Source organism: Callorhinus ursinus, unplaced genomic scaffold (assembly GCF_003265705.2).
Source record: "Callorhinus ursinus isolate GAN/ISIS: 27379988/994484 unplaced genomic scaffold, GSC_fseal_2.0 scaffold41, whole genome shotgun sequence".
In the NCBI taxonomy this organism is placed as follows: domain Eukaryota; kingdom Metazoa; phylum Chordata; class Mammalia; order Carnivora; family Otariidae; genus Callorhinus; species Callorhinus ursinus.
In genome coordinates, this window is record NW_027397103.1 from 6,966,183 (window position 1) to 6,978,216 (window position 12,034).

The window sequence follows — 12,034 nt, forward strand, 5'->3', positions numbered from 1 at the left end:
ATTTTCAACAAATTGGGTATTTTGAAAAAGTGAGTCGACGGGGCATCTGGGTGGCTCAGTCGGTGAAGCGTCTGCCTTTGGCTCAGGTCGTGATCCCGGGGTCCTGGGATCGGGCTCTCAGCTCAGCGGGGAGCCTGCTTCTCCCTTTCACTCTCCCTCTGTGCTCTCTCTCTCTCTCTCTCTCAAATAAATAAATAAAATCTTTAAAAAAAAGAAAAAGAGAGTCGATTATAAAAATACATATTAAGGAAATCATTATGAAGACGGTACCAGGATCTGTAAAATGTGAGTGTGCTGTGGCACAATGCTCCCTCCCACCCCCAGTTTTACAGGTAAGGGAACGGGGGCCAGAGGCTCGCCCAGTGCCTGTTAATTCCCCGGGCAAAGCGCAGGGCCTTTCCCTGTGGCGTTCCCTGCAGTCCGCCCCTTCTCAGCCTCCTAGACCTCTGTGGGGCCAGGGGTAGAGGGGCAGGGACTCCACGTCCCCAGCATGGGTGTCAAACATGCCTTCTGAGTGTCCTGGCTCCAGGGTCCCCCGTCCTGAAGGGCCCAGCTGAGTGGGGCTTTCATCAACCTCTGAGAGGTGGCAACAAGTCTCAGGGCAGGACGTCTGCTGCCCACTGTTCCCCACTTCTGCAGACCAGGCAGAGTGCTGGAAAGACTGGGAGCAAGATTCCAGAGGCATCTGGATATTATCAGTCACTCAACTGTCTGGCCAGTGGGGTGGGGTGGGGCTGGTGGCAGGGGGCAGAAACTGGCTGGAGGGTGGAGTCAGAAATCCCACACAGATTCCTGGGGCCAGACCCAGCTCCTAGGAGGAGGGAGGAGGGCGGCCATGATGCGCGCTGCCTGCAAATCCTGCACCCTGCCCAGCCCTCATTAGGCGGCAGGACCAAAGGCAGCTGAAAGTCAATGATGTATTTGTCTGACAGAGGAAGTGGGGAGGGAGGGGGGCTGGTGGGCAGAGAGGGATGCGAGAGGCAGACAGACTACTCCACTGGGCAGCACTTGGGGACAGCAACAGGGCGGGAGGGGGGCGGCTAGAGCTGGCCCTCTGGTCCACTTGAGGATTCCTGCTTCAAAACTAACCCTGATGGCTTCCAGACAAGTCGGCACCAAGGGTCACTTCTGGAGGCTGTAAGTGTTGTTGATGGCAGCTGTGGGGACAGGTGTAAATCTGTCCATGCATTCCTTCCCGATACCCCTCCCATCTTTCTGCACCTGAAGCAGGTCCCATTTATTACTGCAAGCCCGCTCAAGAGGCCTAAACACACACACACACGCACGCACACACACACACACACAAATGTGCGTGTTCACAGTTAATGCTTGGCCTGCCCTGTGGGTACAATTTTTTTTTTAGCTCCCTTAAAGCAAACTCTATCAGCTGTTTGTTAAAGCAAAGCAAACACAAGCCTTTGCAACAAAAAAAGAAAGAAAAGAAAAGAGGGGGAAAAAAAGGAAAAAAATCCTTTTATTTGCTACCATAAAAATGTTCTTTTAAAATACCTTTCTGGGCAGACTGGGAGGCCAGTTAGGGAGGAGGCATGGTTACAGGGAAGAGGAGCTGTGCTTTATTGGCACCGCATGGAATGATGAGTTGGGGAGGGGGCACTTCACCTTAGGCAGCCTCCTGGCTAGTATGAACCCTGCTCCTCATATCTCCCTGGCCCCCCACCCCATGAGCAAAGAGCTGCCTTCCCAGGACTAATGGGAGCTCCTCCCCACCATCCGCACCCCATCCCTCTCCAGAGGGAGCCTCTAGGAAATTGCCCTGCTGCTCTCCATCTCAACAAAATGCACTCTGGGAATCTGGACTCCTCCAGAGGAATGCTTCCTCTTCTTGGCCAACTAGACCCCACCAACCAAAGCCTCCTTGTGGGTTTGAGCAACGGCGCGCTGGGGGAGGAGAGGGGCTTGGATGCCACGCCAGCAAGCAAAAGAGGGAAAGGCAGCGTCTTCCCTGCACCCTGCTGGCCCCCAGGCTCTCGCCACACACTCCCCACCCCCACCCCCAAGGCCTTGTAGGGGGCCCTTGGAAACCCCTAATGAATGATAACTTATCTGCTTCGTGGCTGGTATCTGATGCTTTCTCTGGTTTTGAAAACCATATTCCCTGAGGGCGGGAGGCTATTTGGGGAACTGGTCAGTTGGAGCAGCTCAATCATGGTTTAATGGAGGCATTTATACGGTGCTAGGTCATCTCCGAATGTTAAGTAATACAGCAGGAGGGCGGGCCGGGGTGATGGCGGGCTGTGCGCTCCCCCGCGCTCCTGTCTCCCTGCGGCCATGCCCTCCCCATGCGCCTTCCTTGGTTCCCTCCGTCTCTGCACTCGGTCCTCTCTCTCTCTAGTCCTCTCGCCCCCACCCCAACTCCGCCTGCCCAGGTCTCCCTGTCTCCGGTCCTCCTGCCCGCACTGCCTCTCTCCCCCTGCCCGGGCTCTCCTCCAGGTCCCCCCCCGCCCCTCCGGGTGTGCAAGGGGCTCTGTCTGCGGGCGTCTTCCGGTCTTGCTCTTTCTGTTCTCTTCTCTCTCCTCCCCCTCCCTCCCCCACACCCAGGAGTTCTCAGGCCGACTTGGGCCCCTGCCACGGTTTGCAGGGCCCCAGAGCACTGGGGAAGGGGACAGTGGGTTTCTCTAGCTGTTTACAAGCCTGGGCCTGGGAGTGGGGACCTCAGTCACGTACAGCGACACTGAGAGCCCAGAGGCCTTTGGGCCCCCACCCTGCGCCTGAAATGCCTTCACACACAGCCCTGCCTCACTGATGGAGGGCAAGGCCCCCCCCCCACCCCATAACGTTGTTCCTTCATCCTCCACAAACTCTTTTTTCCTCAATAGATCTGAGAAACCTTCCCTCACCTCAGGGGGGTGGAGAAGACCTGGGGCCTGGTGTCGGGGTCGGGGTGATGGAGAAGGCCTGGATTTGAATTCAGGACATCTGGTCTCTAAGCCCAGCTGGGACCCTAACTCCCAGGCAAGAGGAGCAAGTGAGCACTCTTATCTTGGGGATCGTTTGCAGTTTTGGGATCCCGGGATTTGGGAAGGGGACCCACAGGGCCATTAAACTTTGAATGGGAAGCTTGAGAAAGCATCTCACCTCAGTGGCTACTCGGGAGGAGAGCAAGAAACGGAGCTTCAGGCAGAGCTGGGAACAGAACTGGGTGTGAGGAATACTAATAGAGACAGGGCTTAATATGTGCTAGATAGTCTTCTAAGAATATACGGATAAATACTTCTCAGAACTCTAAATATATATAGTATATACTTTGAGTATGTGTATATGATTGCTACTAAGTATGTATTAAGAGTAGATGAGATGAATAGACTGGGCCCAGAGAGTTCAGGCGTCCAAACAGCTAATATTTAATGAGCACTTATTATGTGCCAAGGTGTGGCTGAGCAATGTACGCACCCAATGTCATTTACCCCTGCCACGTCCTGTGTGGCAGGACCTGTTATCCTGGTTTACAGAGGAGGTAACTGAGGCTTAGAAGGGCTAATGGACTCATAGGAAGTTCTAAGGCTCTGATAGGCCACCTCTCAAAGCTCAGCAGGAGGCGTGGTGAACCACAGCTGGGTCTGCAGATGTCCCAAGGCCAGCAGCAGCAGTCCCATCCCAGCGGAGCCGGCAGCCACACGGGAACCTGCTCCCCGCACCCCCAAGCGTGCACCTGCTGGCTAGGACCAAGCTTGTCCTGACTACAGCCCGGCACACCCACACTGCCGACTGAGCTCAGGCAGCCTGTGGGTGGCCCTTAGAGAAGAGTGGGGTCCTGGCGTTGGTGGGCTCCATTCCTAGGGTGGCAAGCGAGACAGCACCAGCTTTTCGTCTCCTCTTCTGTGCGTGGAGGTGGGTAGAAGTCCACGGTGAAGGGGAGCGGGAAAGGAAGCAGGGCTCGTCCGGAACCCCCGCCCCTTCACACGCAGCAACTGCGCTCCCACCACCAACCAATCCATTCTCCATTCCTCCTCCTCCAACCGTGTGGCCGGCCCTTCGCCAACCGCAAAGCAGCGGGGAAACTGAGGCCCAGAGCGGTTGGCGCAGAGCACGAGCGGGAAGCTCGCCAAGCTGCTGCGTGCGCGCCAGGCAGGGATGTGGCGAGCGGAAACCACAGTCCCGGGCCTCCTCCGAGAGACGGGAGCCGAGCCAAGCACGGCGCAGGCACCTCTGGGCCGCGAGCGAAGCCAAAGTCGGCCAAGTCAGCAAAAGATGGAAGGAAAAGTGCGGGTCCGGGCTGCCATTGGGAACGCATACGTTCACCGAAATCATCCGCGAGAGTCTAGGACCTTCTGGAGACGGCTTGGGAAGGGGCTGGGCGGTGGGCACGGCAGGGAGGGCACGGATCGACTCCGGTTTGCTTCCGTGGCTCGGATCCTGGCGGGAGGCGTCAGAAGGACGTTCTGAGCTCCACTTCAGAGTCCGGATTCCATGTGCAATTGAGGGAGTGAGAGACGAAAGCAGAGACAGAGCTAGAAAGACAGAAAGCGGGGAGAGAAATGCAGACTCCGAAAGGTTCGGGCCTTGAGCCCAGCGGAGGAGCCGAGGTGATTCTGACCACCCTCGGCCTGTCCATAAACATTCCGGGCCAGCCCAGGCCCCGCGGACAAAAGATCCAGACGCCCCGGCCCAATGCCTCCCTGGAGGGTAGAACCCTCAGCCTAGCCTCCCCTTGGCGGGGTGCCTCCAGCAAAACCACTTCGCTACTCTGAGCCCTGAGCGGCACAGAAAGACCTTGAAATAATTGGGTTTACGATTTGTGCCTCCCCTCCCTTCCCTCCACCAGAACTGCTTTGGACCAAAACACCCTGGTCTTCCCTGCCTGGGTTGACAAGGAATGACTGGAGATACTGGAGGAGGAATGTACACAGCAGGTGCTCAATCATTGCTCATGTGTTGCAGGTCTGCCTTAATTCTAAGGCCCCATCATATGGGGACACAGATGACCGGTTACTAAGCCCTTTCAAAACCACCTAGAGGGCTCTCCTAACCACCGTTAAGAGCTACCGATGGGAGGTGACCCAAGGATGAAGAGTCGTGTCCCCAGGAACACACAGCAGGCCTCAGGGATCCAAAGCCGGGGCTCATTTCCACCCAGCATCCCTAAGTCAAGGATTCACAACATCCCCAGCGCTGTCCCCAAACCACCCAGCTCCAGATCCTACTAGGCTGAGGCTGGGACTTTATTTTTTTTACCTTATTTATTTATGAGACTGAGAGCATGAGAGGTGGGGAGAGGAGGGAGCTGAGCAGGGAGCCCTACGTGGGGCTCGATCCCAGGACCCCGGGATCATGACCTGAGCCAACGAAGGCAGACGCTTAACCGACTGAGCCACCCAGGCGCCCCAAAACTGGGTCTTCAGATAGAAACGACGGGTCTCCTACAGAGAACCTGGGGATCGGCGCGGCAGGGAGGGGGAAGGGAAAGCCCGGGTAGGAAACCCAAGCAAAGTTCAGGGAGCAGGGGAGAACCGGAGAAGGCTCTGGCCCTGTAGGAAAAGGGAAAAGCAGCGAGAGAGGAGATACAGAAACAGAGAAGCAGACGACGGAAGGGAGAGCCAGAGGGAGTGCGCGAACCCGCTCCGGGCACAAGGCGCCTGGTGCAGGTCGGCCAGAGGCGCCCCAGCTCTGTTCCCCACCGGGCCCTACTGAGCCCAAGGGGAGCGCCCCACCGACCAATTTGGCATGCACAAAACCCGCGCCCCAGGGGCCTTTGCCAGGCTGCTGGGGCTTGATTCATTTCTTGACTAATTAACTGGAAGCTACATCGCCCCTTCTTTCAGGGCCCAATTAATTCGCCGCGGGCGGTGGGGCGGGGGCCTTGAGGCTGAGGCGCCCGCCTGGAGCCCCTTTGTGAAGGGCTGTCTGGACCATATTGATTCCACACACACACACTCTCTCTCTCTCTCTCCCCTTCCTTCGTACCAAAAAAAAAAAAAAAAAAAAAAAAAAAAAGTCTTGAAAGCCCTGGATTGCCAGAGTTTAAGAAGGATTGTCAGACTCCCACTCCCTCCTCCCCCCACCCCGCCCAGCTGCTTGCATTAGCTTCCCGAAGGAAGGGACCCATGGGCCAACGCAGTTTCCAGATCAGCCTGGGAAAGGGTTAAATGGAATTTCTCACCCGTAGAGGGCAAAGAAGTAAAGGAGACAGGTGACCACTCGGTGCCTACTGTGTGTGCGTGCAGGGCAGTCCCGCCTCCCAGTTAAAAGCCAGACAATAACATAGACAATCCCCAGGTGGAATCCCAGCTCCGGAAGAGACTAACTAGCTGTGGGACCTGGGGCAAGCCTTTGTGTGTCTCTGCATGACTCAGTTTCCTCAGTGGAACTCACTGAGAAGGCTCTTGCCTCCTCGGGCTGTTGTATTTGATGAGCGGATGGGTGGGAAAATTCTTAGAACATTATCATCCACCTGAGCATTTCACAAATGCTGTCTTCAATACATAGCATTTCATAAAAACCCCGTTTCACAGATGAGGAAGCCAGGGCTACGGAGCGCAGACCTGCTGCGCAACGATCCTGGTGCTTGCTTCCAAGGCCAAGGCGCTCCAGAACGAAATCTACCAGTGGGCTTCTCCAGCACTCGACGGGCTGGGTGCAAGTGGAGAGCGCTCTCCCCGCCTGCTGGACCCAGAGACTTACTCGGAGGGGGCTGGAGCCTTCTTCCCACCCACCTACCCTCATCCTCCCTCCAGTTCAATACTGATTGCGGGGGGATTGAGAAACTCCAAATCCCGAAAGCTTCCAGTTGGAACCCAGCATGCAGCAGTGGCGGTGACTTCCCAGCGGTTGTGGGGACCTCATCGATTGTACTGACCTCACGGTGGGTCAACTTGTCTCCTTCATCGATCAACCAAACGAACTCTAGGACTAAAATAAAAATGCAAGGAAATCACAGCCGTCTTTGTAAGGCAAGGGGGAAGTGGCCCTGCTGCGCCAGAACGCGCCGGTGACCCAAGCCGGCCCCACCCCCAGGCAGCGCAACGGGAAACCGAGCTTCTCACCTTACTCCCCTTTATTTGATCATTGTTTCATTTTGTTGTTGTTGTTGTTCTGTGCTATACTGAAAACAAAACAAAAAAAACAAAAAAACAAAGAAGGATTAGTTTATTCAATCAACAAACAATTGATGAACACACTGAATGTAACAGACTGCGCTGGTCATTGGGGTACTAAGGAGGAGGCGGGGGGGGGGGTCTGCCCAGAAGCATAAAATCCTGGCGGGGAAGGGGTTGTAAAGGTTTCTTTGCTGTCACTTTTTAGCAAATGTCACCTTGGGCCAGACTCCCTAGCTATCTGTCCCACAGTTCTCTGTCCGTGAAGAGTGACAACACTGTCCAGCCCTAGCTAGACAAGGTGTAGGCGCTGCCTGGTAGAAACGAATGATAGAGTCTAGAGGTTAGATCCTTCAGCACAGCCCCAAGCTCAGAGCTGTGGGGAGCAGATCTGGGGAAGTCCTTTGCGAAGCCTCAACGGTGTGTAGGCTCCTTACTTCTGAAAACTGCCCGGAGCCCGCGATGAGATTTTCAGGGCTCCCTGTCGCTGCTGCCTCTTCCCGAAAGCAGAAAACCACCTGGCCCTACCTCCCCCAGCAGGCAGAAAAGCTGAGGCTGGACTGAATTTGACCTTCCTGCCCGAGACTTTGCTTTGGACGGAAGCCCTCTCCCACCCCACCCTTCCTGGACCTCGACTTTCCTCATCTTTAAAATGGAAATGTACATTTATATATACTCATCGCAGTGAATAAGGCTCAGGACAATGAGCATCAAGCCAGCCAGGACCCAGTGTCTCCAGCGCTTAGCAGGGTACCTGGACCAAGAAGCCCCTCAGTCGATATTTGTGGGATGACCTAGTGGTTGTTTCTATCCATTACGCCAAACTTCTCTTCCCACTACCGCCCTTTTACTGTTTCGCTTTACATATCAGAATCTGTTTGTGGAACATCAAATGAGATTGATGCTGTTTTTCTAAAAATGCACTTTGGGAGCAGTTATTTGTTTCCAAATGCACAGAGAAGCCCCTTTAGTCCTTCTCCCCTTCTTCGTTGACTTTTATTCCTCTATTGAAAGATTATCCACTGAGCACTTATCAATTGCCAGCACTGTGATCTGTGATCGGAGCTGGACGTAGGATGAGTCAGTCTTCTCCTTCTAGGAGCTTACAAAGTAGAGACCTAATATTAGACTCTCCTAGCTGGACCATGTGGCCAATAAACCTCTTTGGTTATGGTTGATTTTTTTCTCTCTTTCTAGCTCTTTAAGTAACTTTGACCAGATCATAAAGTCTAACGCAGTGCCTGGTACACAGTAAGCGCTCAACAAGTGCTGGATGAATTTATTCTTCCCAATACTGTAGCCACAGCTCCTCCTTTGGCTGCGTAAGAGGTCCTCCGCGCCTTCAGCGACACTTCTCCAAATGAGGGCTCCATTACATCGGGGTGCAACTCCAACCCTGACATTCCCAATTCCAGGTACAATTCAGGCTGGTAAGACCAGGCACTCCGACTTCAAGCGAGCATGTCCGGACCAGGGGAGCACCGGATTGGCCTTTGCAAAAGAGGACGCGGGACTGTGAGGTTCTGCAAACCGTGTACCCGTTTTGCATCTCCACACCTATCTGGCTGTCCTTTCCAGACCCCCCGCCCCGCATACACACCTTTCCCGGTAAACAAGAGCTAGTACAGATGGCGCCTAAGAAATGAGGCGCCAGTTTGCGCTGAGAACCCCCTTCCCCCACATCCCGGGTCTAGCCTAGCCTCTCTGCATCCAACTTCCAGGTTTGGCAGACTGTGAGTGATCCTCTCCCGCCCCAGCCTCCAGGAACAGCCTTGGCCTCCTGGTGCATCCGGAACTGCCTCTGCGGAAGCTCAAAACTGAGGTCCCAACCCCGCGCGCGTCGGTGGAGATTGGCTCAGGCCCTGCGGGGCCCTCAGAGGTCGGCTGTCCGCCGCCGCGTCTCCCCCGAGCGCCATCCAGCGGCGAGACGGCAGGGCACCCTCCGCAGAGGTTCCGGGCGCGCTTCTCCAGAAGCGAGGAGCGCAGGTTTCCAAGGGGGAAGCAGTCCCTTCCTCCACCCACCTGCCTCCCCCCACCAACCAGATGAGGGCACATCCATCTCTTATGCCTCCCCACGTACTTCCCGCGCTGCTTGAGGCTGATTCGGGTTCACCCGGCGTTCAACACCACCCTCCTCCTTTTATTTATGCCCAACATATGCACTGGACAGGGAATTTTTTTCAAGGCGAGCAGAAAGAAAAGAAGGAACGAGAAAAAATTAAAAGGGTGTTTGCACCGCCATTGCCTGGAAACCTTCCTGTGGCGGCTCAGGGGGTTTCATCCTGGGCTGGGTGACTCCTGCTCGCCCTTCGCTGGGAACGGACGTGTTAAGTCCTGCCTTCCTAATTCTACGCCTATGACCTTATCCTGGTTGGAGTCAGGCGCTCTGACTCCCTGCCCTTGCATGCAACCCAGCCTGGAAAACCTCCTGCTCGCGATCCCCGTGGGCGTCCATCCCCCTCCCCCAGATGAGTGTCCAGAGTGGCAATTTAGCGCACACCGAATCCTAAATGCAGAGGGAGAAAAACACCATTCTTCATACACCCAGAATGTTATCGCTGATTTTTTGGAAAAGTGCCTGTGTACACACATATTACATATATTATTGAGCGGGTTAGTGCAAGACTAAGAATACCCAACAACAGTGTTTGTGTGTGGGGGGGGACATATTCTCCAATTCCCTGGTAATTTGTAACAGGCGGACTTTATTGCTCAGAGAGAAAAGGAGTAGCTGCGGAGCTGCAAAACAAATTTAATTCTGTCTATATTGATCAAATGGGAGTCTGCCCGTGGGGTGTGATTGCAATGTACTTTTTAATCTGAGATTTAATTTCATATTTGGGGCTACTTGGAATGTCCATATGTACACACTTGTACCCACATAGGACATTTTGGAACCACACACGCATATTCTATTACATTTAAATAATGCAGTGGAATATAGCCTTTAAGTTGGGCCCATACATGGCTCAGCAAGCTCCCCAAACATTAGGGAGATCTAAAATGAAGCCCTAGAAAGCTCAGAAAGCCAGGCCCTCCTCTCTTTCAGATTCGGTTTGGGGCAATCTTCTGATATCCCAACTACAGGGGATTTCTTTGGCTCCTTACCTCTCCTTCACCTAATCTCTCCAACTAAAAAAGTTTATAATAATTCAACTCCAATATCCCTGTTATTGAAATCTGTCTTATTCCCTAAAAATAAAAAACATAAAAAATAAGTCATAACCCACACTCAAAAGGCCTTTCAGTGACTCCAACAATTCTCCAATTCTAGACGGAGAAATGAAACAGAGGAGTTGTCCTGGTTATTCACGGCACTATACGAGGACATAAAAGTGAGTGCAACATCATATTTTAACTTGTCTAATAGAAAAATCCTAACTCTGGCCCACAGGTCTTCCTCCTCCCTACTTTCCTCTAAAGGACTAGAATCTTAGAGGGGTGGGAGCTGGGTGGGGAGTGGGGGGAGAGGTGAAATGAAGTCGCTTGGAAAGGGTAAAAAAAAAAAAAAAAGCAAGGCATTATTTACACCTGCAAACTTGGATGGCTGTATTCGGCCCCAATTGGCTTAATTGTAAATCTTTTCCTCATGGCCCCAATTCCTGGACGGAGCGTCTGGGTTTAATAATGCGCCCCGGCACCCCAGCAGCGCGGGGCTGAAAAGAGAGAATCCCCCCGCCCCACCCCCACTCAGCGCAGAGGTAATTAGAGCAGCCCCCCCCCCCACTACCCAAACCCTGCTTGAGGTACTAGAAGACCAGAGTCAGACATGTGGGGAACTCATATTTTACCGTCTGAAGACAAGAGGAGCTATTTCAAAAGCGACTGTAGCCTCCAAGTCAGAAGTGGGGGGCAGCGCTCCCCCTCCCCGGCCTTGCCCCCAGAGCGTTTGGCTTGTAGGGGGGCGAGCGGGAAAGAGAGGCGTCTGCACGCGTAGCCAGACACAGCCTCCACCACCCTGGGCTGGCAGTGTAGGGCTGACCTGTTTATAGAACTTGCTGTTAAGAAAACATGTAAAAACACACCCCAGCGGTGGGAGCGGAGAACGCTCCCTCGCACCCCACCCTCTCTTTGTACGCGAAGATTCTCCCCGGACTCAGCTCGGTGGCCTTGTTTTTCCTCCCCAGGAGGCTAACTCCTTGCAATTGTTTTTCCATCCAGTATGAGAGCCCGAGAGGGCTACATTTCTCCTTTATTTGGGGAGAACCTCCGCACCCCCTGAGCTGAAGGTCTTTACTAACCACCCCGGATTTGTCCTTTGCAAGCAGGAGTGGAGGGGGAGATGGGAATCACTGCGGTAAAAAGGCCACTCGGGCGCTGGGTGTTGGGGCGGGGTGGGGGGGGTGCTCCTCACCGAACCCTGGTACCCCTAGTGTGAGCTCTCCAAGAGGAAAGGCCTGCGTTCCGCGGACCGCCCCGCGCGCTTTCTGCGCTCACACCCGAAGCCCGCGCGCCCCGCCCCGGGAGCTGCGGAGGGAGAGCAGGTAACCCGCGCACGGAGCCGGGGCGCACGGTTCGGCACTCCCGGGCCTGGCGGGACCTCCTCGTCGGGGGCAGGCCAGCCTGTACGGGGGACACCCCCTCCTTTCCTTCCCCGCCGGCCGGTGCGGCGGGCCGGGCCGGACCCGAGCCTCGACCCCGCCACCGCCGGGTGCGGGTGTAATCCGAGGCGGCGAGCGTCTCCTCGGGTTCCGCGCTGGGCGAGGCCTGGAGCCGCACCGAACACGTCCAGCTTCCGTATTTGGAACCCGGGTAAGGCGGGTGCGGCGGTAGGGGAAGCACCCCAGGGCGGAATCCATCGCCCAGAGGACCTGATGGGGCGCTCTGGGCTGTCGCTGCCTCACCCTCCTTATGGGGTGGGGGTGGGGGGAGCAAGTTTTCCCTCTCTAAGGGAAAGTTGGAAAGGACATTGCCAGGGAAGGTTCCTGGATCTGGAAGGCCGCTCCTCTCTGCCCTCCCGCCCGCCTGCCAGAAGGATTTTT